Source organism: Macaca thibetana, chromosome 19, assembly GCF_024542745.1.
Source record: "Macaca thibetana thibetana isolate TM-01 chromosome 19, ASM2454274v1, whole genome shotgun sequence".
Classification (NCBI taxonomy): domain Eukaryota; kingdom Metazoa; phylum Chordata; class Mammalia; order Primates; family Cercopithecidae; genus Macaca; species Macaca thibetana.
Window position 1 is genome coordinate 50251191 of NC_065596.1, and position 15395 is coordinate 50266585.

Consider the following 15395-nt stretch of genomic DNA (forward strand, 5'->3'; position numbering starts at 1 on the left):
CCTCTACCACCACACACTTTGTTTTTGTGTTTGCCGCAAGCTCTCCTCACTGCCTTCGGCGGCAGCAGACGAGATCCTTCCTGGTGGGGGGCACCCCTCACACCAGAGCTCAGTGCCGGAAATGGAGTGCATTGGCTATAGTAGGACCACTGATGACAACTACCATTTTGGGAGGCCGGAGGGTGTAGCAGAGTCAAGATTCCAACCCGGGGCTGGCTCCTTCAGAGCCTGGCTATGGTAGAGTTGCTGGGTGTGGACTGTCAGCTTGGTGGCCACAGTGGTGAAGACCAATTACCTGCCTCCTGGAAACTTACTCTTGCCTCCTGGGGACGCCTTTCTGTTAAGACCAGGGAACTAGGATGCTGGTCCTATTGCAAAGGGACTCCCAGAGATCTGGGCCTTACCTCTCTGAAAATTCTACTCCACCAAGAAGCAGAGTTTTACTGGCTTCAAGGTGACCTGGTGAGGCCCAGGAGAGCATCATTGGAATGTCCCATTCTAAGGGACTACAACAGCGTACATACCCGTCTAATGTTTTATATTTTTCAATGTCCTCTTATTAATGTTGTATGTAATAGAAATCAGTGCCCCTCAGAATAGTGCATTTGAATGCTCCTTAGAACCTTCCATTTACTGCTGAGCACATGCCTAAGCGTGTGACATGAGCTGGCCATTTTTTTTTTCTCCAGACAGGGTCTCACTCTGTCACCTAGGCTGGAGTGTAATGGTGCAATCACAGCTCACTGCAGCTTCACCCTCCTGGGTTCAAGGGATCCCAGGTAGTCCTTGTCCTCCTGAGTAGCCAGGACTACAGGCTGCATCACCTAACACCCAGCTACTTTTAAACATTTTTTGAAGAGTTACAGTCTTGCCCTGTTACACAGGCTGGAGTGCAGTGTCTGTCATGCAGGCTGGAGTGCAGTGGCAGTCACGCAGGCATGGTCACAGTTCATTGCATCCTCAAACTCTTGGGCTCAAGGGATCCTCCTGCCTCAGCTTCCTGAGTAGCTGGAACTACAGGCATGCACCATCACACCCGACTTATTTTTAATTTTTTTGTAGAGACAGAGTCTCACTATGCTGCCCAGGCTGGTCTCAAACTGCTGGACTCGAGTGATCCTCCTGCCTCAGCTTCCTGAGTAGCTAGGACTACAGGCATGAGCCACCACCACCTCTGGCTTTTTTTTTTTTTTTTTTTTTTTTAAAGACAATGTTGCCGTGTTGCCCAGGCTGGTCTGGAACTCCTGGCCTTGAGGGATCTTCCCACCTTGGTCTCCCAAAGTGCTTGGATTATAGATGTGAGCCACAACACCTTGTCCCAAATGGCCATTTTTGTCCCCATTATATAGGTGAGACATACAGTCCAGCGTACAGGGAATAGGTGAGGAAGTACAGGGACATGTGAAGGGTAGGAATGGAATAGCCAAAGTCTAGATGGCAGCAGTGACTGTTATCCCTCCCTGCAAATCTCCCATTCCACAGAGTGACTGGGCACGAATACCTTCACGTCTTCCACTTCCCTCTCCCAGGTCCTTCCCAGCCCTGCCCAGCAGTGACTGCTGGTGCTTAGGGTCCGGAACTCCCGTGGCCAGGAGGAGAGGTGGAAGGTGAGCCATAGCCCCCTCCCTCCCCTTACTTTTGTAGACACACCACATTGCCCCCTTTGAAAAAATTTCCCCTTTAATAACTGTACTTAGGTGTTTTTTTAGATCCCGTAGTGTTTGCAACAACTGTTATGGCTCTATTATGATAATACAAGAAAGTTACATTATGAAATAAATGCATTTTAAGGTTTTTCCCTGGCAACATAATGTAAGGATCATTCTGCGTGTTGGTACTAAAGAATCAAAAACAGTTTAGTGAGTGGATGTGAACACTGTTTCTTGTCATCCAGTTAATGGATCTACTGTAGTATTTGTGTTCCTTCCAGCCTGGCTGCCGTACATCAATGAAAAATTATGTTTTTTTCCTCCGTGCTACAACACTCGTCATCTTTATAGTCAACGCATTCCCCTTCAAGTCGTGCGGTGTAAAATGCCTACCATTTCTCGGCCCCTTTCCCTCCCCGTCATTTACCTGGTTCTCGGCAATCGAGGGTCAGTGCCTCCTCTTATTAATGTTCTGTGTAATAGAAATCAGCGCGCCCGTGTTACTCATGTGGAAGCCTGAGCAAACAGCAGCTGTTAGTGTGCAAAGGGCAGACAGGAAGCCTAGCTTTATTTTTTTAACCCTCTTTGTTTACTGGATCTCTGCAGTCAATCACAGCCCCTCTTTGCATTTAAAGCAAGCCTGCCTGACTCCTGGAAACAGGCACCGGCTGCGGACACTGGCAGGAAAATCCAGAAGAGCCAGGATGCTGGCCCCATTGCCAAGGGATTCCCAGAGACCTGGCTTTGCATCTCTGAAAATTCTGCTCTCCCAGTCAGCAAAGTGTTCGTGGCTTCCAGGTGACCTGGTAACGTGCAGGAGAGCATCCTTCACCGGTGAATAAGCTCTCCAACTCACATAATTTTGGGGTCACCGAGAAGCATGGCTTACTATGACCAACTATTATCCCACTGGCCCTCTGGAAACTTCTATATCATATCTCAATCTGCAGTCGTGTTTCACCCCAGAGTTGCAAACCAGACACCTGTAGGGGCCAGGCAGGTAGTGCCATCAGTGACACGGGATAGAAGCCCCACTGACAACCGCCCTGCCCCAGCTGACCTAGCCAGGAAGGAATGCAACCCAGAATTGCCTAGTCCTCCATTTTTTATGCAGAAGTGGTAGTACAGACTTAAAAGCCAAACCTGATTTTTTAAATGTTGGGTAATTAAAGTAAAAAATAATTTGTGCATGTCAAACCAAGTCAGGCCACAGAGAGACAGTGACTTTCTAGTGGCTAACCTCTTCCACATCCTGGCCTTGCTGTGTGACCTCAGTCATGGCTGCAGCGGAGAGGATGCAGGGGTGGAAATTGCTTGGGGGCTGTGTTAGTCCATTTTGTGTTGCTATGCAGCAATAGCTCAGACAGGGTAATTTACAAAGAAAAGAGGTTTATTTGGCTCACAGTTCTGCAGGCTGTATAAGCGTGGCACCCACATCAGCTTGGCTTCTGGTGAGGCCTCAGGAAACTTTCAGTCATGGGGGAAAGTGGACAGGGAGCAGGGCTGTTACATGGCCAGAGAGGTAGCAAGAAAGAGAGAAGAAGAGGTGACAAGTTCCTTTTAATAACTAGCTCTTGCATGAGCTAACATAGTGAGAACACACTCGTTACCGTGGGGAGGGCACCAAGGATTCATGAAGAATCCACTCCCATGATCCAAACACCTCCCACCAGCCCCCCCCCAACACTGGGGATCACATTTCAACATGAGATTTGGAGGGGACAAATATCCAAACCACATCAGGTGCCCTCTCATCTAGCCTTCATTGAATGCGTCCTCACAGGTGTTGGAGCAGTCAGGGCTGAGCAGCATGAAACATCCTAATTGCCAAGGAGTGGCCCCCATTCCCGTGACAGCAGTGCTGCCTGGGAGGATGAGCAAGTCCTACCTAAACGTTCTTTCCTGTGCCTCCCTCTACAGAGCACAGCTCCCTGCAAATCTGCCACCCACAGTGGTGCTCCAGATCCAGGCTTTGCTGGGGTCTTCAGGGGATATCAGAGTCTGGGTGAGCGCTGAGCCAGAGATATGTGGAAGTTCAGAATGGAGGCATTTGGGGGATCTCGCTTGACGTTCCCAAAGAGATGCTGACAGGTTTGGGGCTGTGGTTTGGTTTTTTGTCCTTGCTCGATTCTGTGATCTTATGGGTCTCCTTCCCACCATGTTCTGAGATCTTGCTTCGCGTCATGCCCTAGGCTCTGCCCCTGCAGATATTTGATTGAAATGGCTACTTTCCTAGGGAGGGGTACACTGATGAGTTGCTAGCGTTAGACAGAGAGAGAAAGAGAGAGAGAGAGAGAGAGAGAGAGAGAGAGAGAGAAGAGATCAGCCCTTCCCAATCAAGCCTGCAGAGCGGAGCAAACTGGCAGCTCATTTCCAAGGTGAAGATGTCATGTGGTCATGGAAAGGAAGGCAGGATGGAGACCGTGGCATTCAGGTTCCTGAGAAGAACCCATCAAGCCACTATCCCACTTGATTCAAGGGGATGCAGGCAGCACACACGACCTATTGTGCTATGTTCCTACGTAGAGTCAGCGGCAGCGTGCTGGTGTAGTGGTCCCCCGGCTCACCGGAGCCATCTGGGAGGCACCTGGTGTCACCACTCCAGGGCCACGAAAGGTGGATTTTGCTGCTCTGTCAGCTTTCTTGGAGTTGGCCTAGATGAGCGGGCCTGTGGGCACTGGGATGAAGGCTGAGAGTGTCAGGGTGTGAGACTGGCTGTGTGCCCAGAGGTGCGTGTGGATGCCAGAAGGGCAGGGTGGGGCATGTGTGGGCAGTGGTGGGCACCTGGTGAATGTGTGAGCCTTAGTGCTGAGCTCAGTGTTCTCTGTCCTGAGCTGCTCATGTCCTAGAGCGTGGCAGGGCCACTGCCTCCAAAGGTGATGTAAGTGGCTGCGTGTCCAGGCTGTGCCCATTGGCTCTCCAGGTTCTATGCGGGTGTTAACTCTCAATGCCTGATGACAGCATGGGGACCTGGCCTAATGGCTTTCTCCGGAACACTGAGCAGCATTGCTGTGGGTTGGACTTCCCATGATGAGCTCCCAATGCAATCAAGAATGGATGCACAGAGTGAGTTTTCACATCCGGGGCCCTGGTGCTTCCGGCACTAACTGGGGCAGCGAATGACATTGCTGAGTGGCCTGGGGCTCACGCCAGAGGCTCTTCCAATTCTGCATTCTTGAATTTGGTAGGATTCCTTGGATAAGGCCCTGTGAGGCCCTCTCCCTGCCTTCCGGACCCCCTGCTCTCCAGCACATTCTTGGGGTTTTGTGGATTTCGCTATAATGGGACAGGAGTCAGTGAAAAAGGACCCGTCCTTCATTCCTACCTCCTTGAGTCCCAGCAGTCCTGGCCTGCTCAGGAATGCTGAACAGGTTGAGCATACCTAATCCAAAAATTCAACATCTGAAATGCTCTGAAATCCAAAACTTTCTGTGCCCCGATATGATGCCACAAGAGGAAAATTCCACACCTGACCTCATGTGACAGATCACAGTCAAAACTTTGTTTCGTGGCTGGGTATGATTGCTCACGCCTGTAATCCCAGCACTTTGGGTGGCCGAGGCGAGCAGATCACCTGAGGTCAGGAGTTCGAGACCAGCCTGACCAATATGGTGAAACCCATTCTCTACTAAAAATAGAAAAATTAGCCTGGTGTGGTGGCGCATGCCTGTGATCCCAGCTACTCGGGAGGCTGAGGCAGGAGAATCACTTGAACCTGGGAGGCGGAGATTGTGGCGAGCCAAGATCGTGCCTCTGCACTCCAGCCTGGGTGACAGAGCGAGGCTCTGTCTCAAAAAAGAAACAAAACAAGAACCAAAAGAAAACTTTGTTTTATGCACAAAAGTATTAAAAATGTTGTAGGCTGGGTGCAGTGGCTCATACCAGTAATCCTAGCACTTTGGTCGGCTAGGGCGGAAAGATCTCTTGAGGCCAAAAGTTTGAGACCAGCCTGGGTGACAGAGTGAGACCTTGCTCTAAAAACAAAACAACAGCAAAAATGTATAAAGTTACCTTCATGTGTATATGAAATGTAAATTAATTTTGCGTTTAGGCTTGGTTTTTATCCCCAAGGTGTTTCATCCTATATATGCAAATATCCTCAAATCTGAAAAATATTCTAAATCCAAAATGCTTCTGGTCCCAAGCATTTTGAATAAGGGATATTCAACCTGTATTTCTACCTGAATGGTGGCAGAAGAGCAGGTGAGGACTGACCCGCCTCGGAAGACAGGCCTTTGCTGAGGTCAGCTGGACTGGGGGTGGGTACCACCTTTGATCATTGTGGCATTTACCTGCAGGAACTCAAGAGGACACAGCCCTATCCCCAAATCCTGGCCTACCCACTGGTGAGCACTGCACAGGAGATTTGGAAGCTCAGAAAGGAGGGATTTAGGGAATTCCTCCTGACGTTCTGAATATCCCCAGACTTCCTGAAGAAGAGGCACTCCTGAGCATGGGACTGTGACCTTTTTTCTTTTGTTTTGTTTTGTTTTGTTTTTTTTTTGAGACAGGGTCTTGCTCTGTCATCTCAGTTGGAGTTCGGTGGTGTGATCATAGCTTATTGTGGCCTCAGTCTTCCGGGCTCAAGCGATCTTCCCACCTCTGCCTCCCGAGTAGCGGGGGCTACAGACACGTGCCACTATGCCCGGGTATTTTTCAAAAATTCTTTTTGTAGAGAGGGAATCTATGTTGCCCAGGCTGGCTGCAATCTCCTGAGCTCAAGCAGTCCTCCTGCCTCAGTCTCCCAAAGTGCTGGGATTATAGGTGTGAGCCACATGCCCAGCGAGTGTCCTGCTTTTAAACATTATTTTTTTTCTTTCTCCTTCCTGCCCATTCCTGGTCTTGCCTCTAATAACGAGATAATAGCCTTTGTTCTCCTTTCTGCCAGGCACCCCTTGCATGATGATTCCCTTATTTAATTTTATGTTTGTTTGGAAGTTCTGGAGACTAAATCTTAAAACAATTCAAGCCACTGTGGAATTCTCCCCTCCTCAAGATTACTTCAAGGCTGCAGTTAATTTGTAACCCAGTTCTACCTGAGATGGTGCCAGTCCATTCACCAGATGGGGCAACAGCTCAAGATAGTCATCAAAACAAGTCACACAGACTAGCATCCCCAGTCACTCCTACATGCCCTACATACCAAAATCCCCTTTTAAAGTCCTTACCCTTGACCCAAAAAGCTGAAGCAGTTTCTTTAGGCATGCGCGTGGCTGCTTCCCCACTGCTAGCTTTGGAAGTAAAGTCACTTTCCTTCCACCACACCTCATCCTTATTATTTGACTTTGCCAGTGGTGAGTTGGTGAACCTGCATGTAGTTACAGAACCTTTAGTTTGGTTTCTTGTCCTTGCTTGAGTCCGTGATCTTACGGCTCTCCTTCTCCACTGTATTCCGAGATCCTTAAGGGCAGGAACCAAGACTTTGGCTTTATTTGTTTCCCTGTCACTCTCTGACTTTCTCCTCCTTCCTTTCTCTTCCCCGCCCACCGGCCTACCCACCCTCCTCATCCACACTTGTCATCCTTACTTGGAAACAGAAGCAGCTGCTGCTCCTCTGCCCTGGCAATGCAGATGTGTGATGTGGCCCTTGGGGAGGATCCAGTGTCCAGATGATGCTGTAGGGAGACTCCAGGTGGGAGCCAGGGGGAATGACCCCCACACCTGGGCCCTGCATGAGTGGAGATTTGCCGTCTGTCCTCAGAGAATTGCATGTCACATGCCTGGCTGGCCCAACACGGCCATTTGGTCTGTGCCTTTCCAGAATGTAAGTGTCTCTTGGCTCCCTCGAGGCCCCGCTTAGCTGAGTGAGGCTTTGGTCGGTGCCACTCTGTCTCTGCTACATCTCCTGAATGTGGGGTGAGCGCACGCTCTGGAAAACTTGAGCTGAGTGGAAAGATTCACTCTTGGGGATTTTTTTTCCTGAGCCTTCCTCCAAGCCAAGGAGGGTCCTCCAAAGAGGGAAGGCCTTGCTGTCTCAGTATGGGTGACATACGGGGCCCTCTGAACCCTCAACAGGGACAACTAAGGCATCCCTCCAAGGCATGCTTCCAAAGAGAACAGGACTTCAGGTCTCTCAGGCGTGGCGTGAGCTCACCTGCACTCACTGACTTAGCGGGTCTATGGTGGTGGTTTGGTTCCACCACGGCCTTGAGACTTCCTGGAAGTGGGGTTCAGATATTTGTCCTGAAGAGGTGATGGGGGTGGGGTTCTTGATTATACCAGACAGCGAGTAAGTTTCTTTAGTTTCAGGATGTCTGTGGTTGAGGCTCTGTATGAGCCAAAGCAAATCCTTCATTGTCTCTGGACCTCAGTGTCTCCTTTTGACCCATCAGGATGAGAAAACTCCTTGGCACTATGGCTACAGTAGGAGGAGATACTTTCGTGCTTTGGGATGAAAAGTGAAATCCCCAGTGCTGCCCATCATCAGGATGCCATCACTGTGAGCTCATGGTTATGGAAATGGTGCACTCTTGAGTTTTTATTCCACATGGTTTAGATTCATCCATTCGTCATCCATCCATCCATCCATCTATCCATCAATCCATCCATCCATTGGTCTATCTCTCCTTCCATCCAGTTACCCATCTATCTATCCATCCATCCATCCATCCATCCATCCATCCATCCACCCACCCACCTATCCATTCATCCACCCACCCACCTACCCCTCCATCTATCCTTTCACACATCCATCCATCCATTCATCCATCCATCCATCAATCCATCCACCCACCCACTCATCCATTTACCCATCCATTCATCCATCCATTCATCTATCCATCCATTCACTCACCCACTCACCTACGCATCCATTCATCCATTTATCTATCATCCATCCATCCATCCATCCATCCATCCATCCATCCATCCATCCATCTATCCATCCATCCATCCATCCACCCATTGGTCTATCTATCCTTCCATCCAGTCACCCATCTATCCATCTGTCCATCCATCCATCCATCCATCCATCCATCCATCCATCCATCCATCCACCCACCTACCCATCTATCTATCCATCCATCCATAAATCCACCAACCCATCCATCCATTTACCCATCCATTTATCTATCCATCCATTCACTCACCCACTCACCTACTCATCCATTCATCCATTTATCTATCATCCATCCATCCACCCATCCATTCATCCATCCATTCATCTCTCCATCAATTTATTCACCCACTCACCTACCTATCCATTCATCCACTTATCTGTCATCCATTCATTTATCCATCCACCCATTGTTAATAGTGTTAGGTGCTATGTAGGGCTGCAATGATGACTGCATCTATGTCCTTGACTTCAGAGGTTTATTTTTGCTTGTTTTACCTGGACCTCTACTCATAAGTCTTATAGATGGAGGAGATACAAAGTGTATTACTTTGTATAGCCCATGTAAAGCATGGTGAGTCCTCAGCTGGGGGAGATATTAATTTTGGCTGGAGGGATTGGAGAAGCCTTCAGGAGGTGCTATTTAAGCTAAGCCTTGAAGCTTGCTCAGGTATAGACAGTGATGGTGAGGCAGGAGTGACTGTGTGTGTTGGAAGGGCTCATTGTTTAGTGGAGGTCCACAGTTGGGCATTGGTGTGTATCTCTCTGCAGGACCTGCCTCTAGGGGAAAAGTTTGGTTTGACTCACTCTTTCTCGCCGATGCCTAGACTCTCCTTGGGGGCCTAGAGGTGTTGTCTGTGGACAGATCTCTCCCCAGTGCAAGACTCTGTGTGGAATCTGTGGACAGATCTCTCCCCAGTGCAAGACTGTGTGTGGAAGAAGGCCCTGCACAAAGACAGCTTAAACACAACCACAAAGGGGCTGTCAGAAGAATGGCTATCTCTGCTTGGACCCCAGGAGAGACCCAGGTGGGGTCCTTGCCTGCCACTAGCACCTCCACTTCCATAGGTTTCAGAGGTGCAGGGGCATCTGATAAGGGCCCCATGGAGGTCAGGAAGAGGAAGAGGGATAACCAGAGGGGCTGCTGGTGAATCAGAGGGTCAGCCTTCTGGGCCCACCCCTCCCAAGCAAGCTTTTGGGTTAGCTGGGAAAACTTTGCCCAACTTAATGAGAGCAGCAAACAAAGTTGTGCGGCTGAGTGATTGGTATGCATTGTTTTGTTTCTTTCATTAATTCCTGCTGCCATTCGGGATGCAGGGATGAACAATAGCAGGGGCCTGTACAGATCAATACCAGATTGCTGATAGTGCCTATCTGTTCTTGGAGCAGATTATTTGATAAATGGCATGGTCCATACATTTTGACAGGTGTTCGCCGTACAGCCCAGACCAAACAGGTTTTGTGGAGCCCCATCACAGGAAGCCAAGACAGCAGATAGAATATTTCCTTCTTGGTATAACCCACAGAGAAATTGTTGCTTTTATGCTATAGATAATGAATTTCTAGCAAGAGATGGGGGAAAAAAGTTGGGGGGGAGGAGGAGCTTTACCTCCCCCATGGCTTGGGTTTTTAGTTGGGTCCTGGCTTGGATCTGGGTTTCATTTTGAAGGCAGGGCAGCTGCCAACAAGGTGAGTGGTTTACAGGTAGAAAAGCTACTGGTCCCTAGGTCTTCAATGGGCTTTTGAAGGAATCCTGATTACTGGAGCCAAGGGGGAGGCTGGGGGAATCCTGCGGTTGCAGAGCACAGTGGCAGTCTTGGACAGGATTTCATGAGAAGAGTGAGGGACAGACAGGGCAGAGGTGCCAGGTTGGAGCTCCTAGGGCCCCTGACTTGCATGCAGCTTGAACCCCCAGGTGAGCTGCACTAATGTTGGATGGCTGTCCCATCCAGCGCCACTACACTGGGCTAGCTAGTGACATCCTCTTTCCATTTCTACTGCATCTGTCTGACCTGGCCTCCTTTTGTCCTCTGCAGGGTAGACACACATTCTGCTTCACCACCGCCAGGCACTATGCTCTGTAACTGGGTTAGTCCTTGAGGCTTAAGTTTCAGCATGTCTGAGAGGTTGAAGTTACTGCCTGGCCCCACCTTTCTTGCACATCACAGAGTCCAGAACCTCATAGAGGGCCAGCCTCATAGAAGGGTGTTGACTGGCTTTTGGGAGTGAATAGAGGATGTATCAAAGGGGTCATCTGGATCAGTGACTGACGTATGGACAGACGCAAGGTGGGCAGGTGATGACCTGAAAGGCCAGATCTTCAGATCTCCTCTGGACCCCTAGTCCCCAAGCCTTGGTTCTGGAGATGCAACGAAACCCTCAAAGCAGTCTTGGAGAATGCAGTACATTGGGTATGGAGGGTATTACAGAGCACAATGCATCCCATGGTATTATAGAGTTTGAGCCTCCCAGGCTTCCTGGCAAGTGGGCTGAGCATCCCCCCCCCACCGCATCATGTAACAGAAGGGAAACTGAGGCTCTCAAAATGAAGTGACTGATTCACAGCCACCCAAGATGAAACTCAAGAAATTCACTGTGCACTCCCCTACCTCCTGGATAAATGGTAGCCCATGGAGACAGGTGGGGTGTCAGGGATGGACTTTCCAACCCCAACCCCCCCAAATAGAGGAACCTGCAGGTCCCTGTGGAGCTATCCTTCCTGTAATGTGGAGCCTTTCCCGAAGACTTCTTGCTGACTGAGAGGCAATTACATGGGGGATGGTGACCCTCGTCTAACAAAGAATGTTGGGGAGGCTGGGGCCATGATATATGGAATGTCAGACATTATATTTTAGACTTTGCTTTAAAAAATCTCTAGCAACCTCCTAAGGAATGATTTGACATCCTTAAGTTCAACACTGGGCACAAATAAAGCTTATGGCAAAATTAACATAAATCATTAGCATTAATCATGCAGGGTTATTGATAGCCGTATGCAGACATGGATCACAATCCTGGCCAGGGATTCGGGCTGGGTGATATTTCTTCCAGCTGTCCCGGCCAGCTCTAACACATATGGCGGTGGAGTCGGCTTTCTTTTCTAATTTCCCTCCTCAGCTTGAGCTGTCAAAGACGCCGCCTTTTCCCCACTCCCTTCTCTTCATGCTGGGCCGTTAATTTCATTGCATCTTTCTCTCTTTCCTCTCTCTCTTTTTTAGAAACCAGATTTCTAGTCTAGGTCAGAATCCATCAATGTCTGTGGCTGTCACCCACCACGTGACCAGTGGAAGCAAAATAGCTGGGTGACAATTAGCGATGGGTGGCCTACATTGATCAGTTTCAATTTGGTAGCCTTCACTTTTACTTACACATGCATCTCTGAAGCTGAGAACACCTTTTTTTCCCCTCGTACTACGTGGAGACTGGCACGCTCTTCACTCACCACCAGGCAATGTGCTTTCTCACCAGTCCAAGATGCAGGGGCATCGATGACAGTTTTAAGGTGGATTTCTTACAAGCACAGCATATCTTACCTTTGTTGAAAAATGAGGAGGAGAAATTCCACTGGTCTAAATCCCGATTGGTCTGTCTAACCACGGTGTAACTATGGCTGTATTAATGGGAGTATAGTGTAAAGAACATGGAGGTGATGAGAAGGATCTCTATCTTGCCATGCTGACCTGACCGCAGTAGATAGTATTGTGATCAGTACAGACTGGGACAGGGTTAGACACACTGCACCAAGGCAATGTGAGAAATGGATAGAGAATATTCAATCCAGATATAGGAACATCTAGCGGACCATGATTTCTGGCTTTCTATATTTGAAGAGCTTCCAGATGAAGACAGAACAGTGAGTTTTGAACATCCCTAATGGATGGGAGCTTCAGAGATGTGGATGCTTGCTCAGAACAAGGGAAAGCTTGAGACTTTCAACACTAATCAAAAAAGGGATTGTCTCTGAGGGAGGTAGGGAGTGAGTTCCCCATTACCGGAAGTATTCAACACAGGCTATGTGGACATTGGTAGGAGAGGTTGGGGAGGAAATAAAACTTTAAATTAAGGGTCAGAGTAGATGACATTTAAGACTTTTTCCGCCTTGGTAGAGCTTGGAATTTCATGTTTGTATCCTCATCTGAATGCTGGGAAGACAGAAACAACCATGGAGTCTTCTTCAACCTCTCTTTCTTGCCACAGTTGAAGATATTAGTCTCCTCTATCATAACTTTCTCTTTTCCCATTCTTTAAGCTTCATCTTTTAACACTGCAGTGGCCTCAAGGTATGGGGTCAAATTCAGGTGGAATCATGTCATGTTTTATGGAGAACGTGGCTGGGGGGAATTTTGGTCATTTTTCTTCCTTGTATGTCTCCATCAGAATCCCAGCAATACTAGTGAGCCTAGTTAGCAGGGAGTAGTTAATCAGTGACAGGCTTGGACAGTTCAAGGCAGGGGTAGTTTCCAAGTGTAAAAGACTAGGATGGTTTGGGATTTGATAAATAAGAAAAGAGGTCAGCCACAAACAATGGGGTTGTGTGTGACCTGACCCCCAGCTCTCAGAAAGCTAGGAGCTCCATGTGTCTTGGTACTGATACAGCTGCCTCTCTTTACTGTTGTTATCAGTTCTTTTCCTGCAACTTGCTTTGAGTCCAGTCATCTTTGTGTTTATTGGAGGCAAGGCGATTGAAAAGCTTCTCTATGCTCTAGATCACAGGATTCTACACAGGACTTTCCATATTCTGGAAGCACTGCATGCCATAAAACCCACCCAACTCTCGCTGGATTAAAAAAGAGAGAAAATTGTCTTGGCCTTTGTAAACAACAAATTGCTCCTTCAGGTGAGGTTTGATCCAGCACATTAAAAGATGTACCCAAGGGCCCTCTTGGTATTGGTGTCATCATCAGTTTCCACACAATATCACCCCCCCCTCCTTTCATGAATATATGTGTTTCTGGCAGATGCAATCTTTGTATCTATACACAATCATCAATAACTTGGCCAGAATTGGGCCATGAATTCCTGTGTTCGGGTAAAGGCATACATCGATTGACTTATAATGGCATCCAACCTTGGTGCCGTATGTGAGGTCAACCCTATTCAAAATTCATGCTTGAGAATGGAAGGTGTGGCTTCACCAAAGGAAATTCAGAACACTGCTTTACCAAGAAAAGAGCTGATAGCTGGAGGGTGGAAAAACAAAAATATGCCCACTTCAACCTAAAAGTGTCAAGACCTTGGAAGATGGTTCGAACTTCCTCACTTCAGGTTTCCTGGTTGATCTTGCCATCTTTTATTTTCTCTTTGCCATTTTTCATGCAAACTTTGGCAGAGTTCAAACTTTGAGGCATCTTAATTTTCCTGGAGAAACTAAAGAAGATGAATGCAGTTGAGAAATAGCCACTCTCCTGATGCACACCTGGTGTGGGCCCCCATTTTGGAAGCACAGGGGGTGTCAATGCTCTACCTTTCATCAGTGATGAATCTGCAAACTATGCCTTTGGAATAGGGCTTACCTTGCACAAGACCAGCAATGCCTGCATTGGATACACACCTAAAGAGATCACAGACCCACAGAAGGTGGGCAAACAGGTGAGCAAGATTTCTTCATCTTGACCATCACGAAATTTGCAAGAAAGGTTGAGCTACCCCTTGCAGAAATATCCACCATTCCCCATTGCTCACGGGCAGCCATGCAGAGGACCCTAATGACTGGGAGTCACACTGGCGACAGGCATGAATAGGTCCCTTAATTTCAAGGTTTTAAAATACGTTAGTTGACCCCGGTATAATTCCTATATTTTAGTCATTTACGTGTCATGACTCAGTACGCATTCATTAAATATAGTGCTTTTCAAACGAAGAACGAAGATGAAAATTTTTCTTAATGATGACAAGTGGTATAATTTAGTTTTCTTTCTGTCATATCATGGTGCCCGTGAGCCTGGCCGTGGCCTCTCTGTGGCGCCATTGTTAGCTCCTCTTAGCCAAGGGCTTTCTTGGACACATCACTGTGGCTGATTCTGTTCACATGGGTCTGAGAGGTCCCCACTTTGATCCTTGGTCCTGCTTGAGTTTAGCTGTTTGGATTCTTCAGAGGATCACTTCAATGAAGATACGCCTGCTTGGAGGTGGGAGGTATGATGGGGCTGGAGCTGACGGCGGGGGGATGATGAGGTTCAGAATCTTGGGTTCTGTGGCTGCAGGGGAACTGGGTGGGGGTGCTGGAGCTGAGCCTGAGGATGGGTGGGGCCCCCTTTTCCTCAATAGCTCCTCTTCCTGGCCCTGCTGAATTGGATGCTACTCATAGACCTTTTTTTTGAAGCTTTTGTTTATTTACTTATTAACTTCTAAATTTCTGTTTTTTCAAGACGTACAACTAAGTGATTTTATTATATTCATACAATTTTGCAACTATGACCAAAATCAATTTTAGAATAGTTTCATTACTTTTATTTTAGGTTCAGGGGGCACTTGTGCAGGTGTGTGATGTGGGTATATTGCATGATGCTGAGGTTTGGGGTACTTTTAACCTGTAACCTGGGTAGTGAGCATGATACTGGATAGGTAGTTTTTCAGCCCTTCCCCGCTCCCTCCCGTTCTTATAGTCTCCAGTGTCTACTGTTCCCATCTTTATGCATAGACAAATTTTAATGGCTCTTTGCAGGAGCTCAGTTCAGGATGAATTGATTTGTGCTGGAGTTTTAGTGGGTGCTTTCTGAATGGGCACTAGCAAGCCACCCTGGCTTTTGCACTACCCTGCAAATGAAGATCTCATTCTCACAGTCCTCTCTCTCTGGCAAGAGATACCCCAGCAGCTCTTCCCAAGTCTGGATCCAGAGACATCCTGTAGTAACCAGAAGTTCTGTCCTCAGGACTCACCCCACCAAGCCTCAACCATCTCCTTTTGTTAG

At 48.1% G+C, this 15395-nt stretch overlaps 1 protein-coding gene across 3 annotated transcripts in view; it reads right to left on the bottom strand.

Moving 5' to 3' along the window:
* Window positions 1–15395, bottom strand: part of PDCD5 (programmed cell death 5) — a 1006786-nt gene that overhangs the window by 492447 nt on the left and 498944 nt on the right. The window contains exon 1 of one of the 3 annotated variants that reach the window (XM_050772000.1): window positions 13406–13415. The exons of the other annotated variants lie outside the window; for them this stretch is intronic. The gene's annotated coding sequence lies outside the window, so the exon portion shown is untranslated. Of the gene's footprint in view, window positions 1–13405; window positions 13416–15395 lie in introns of those variants that run through there. 3 annotated transcript variants of the gene reach the window in all.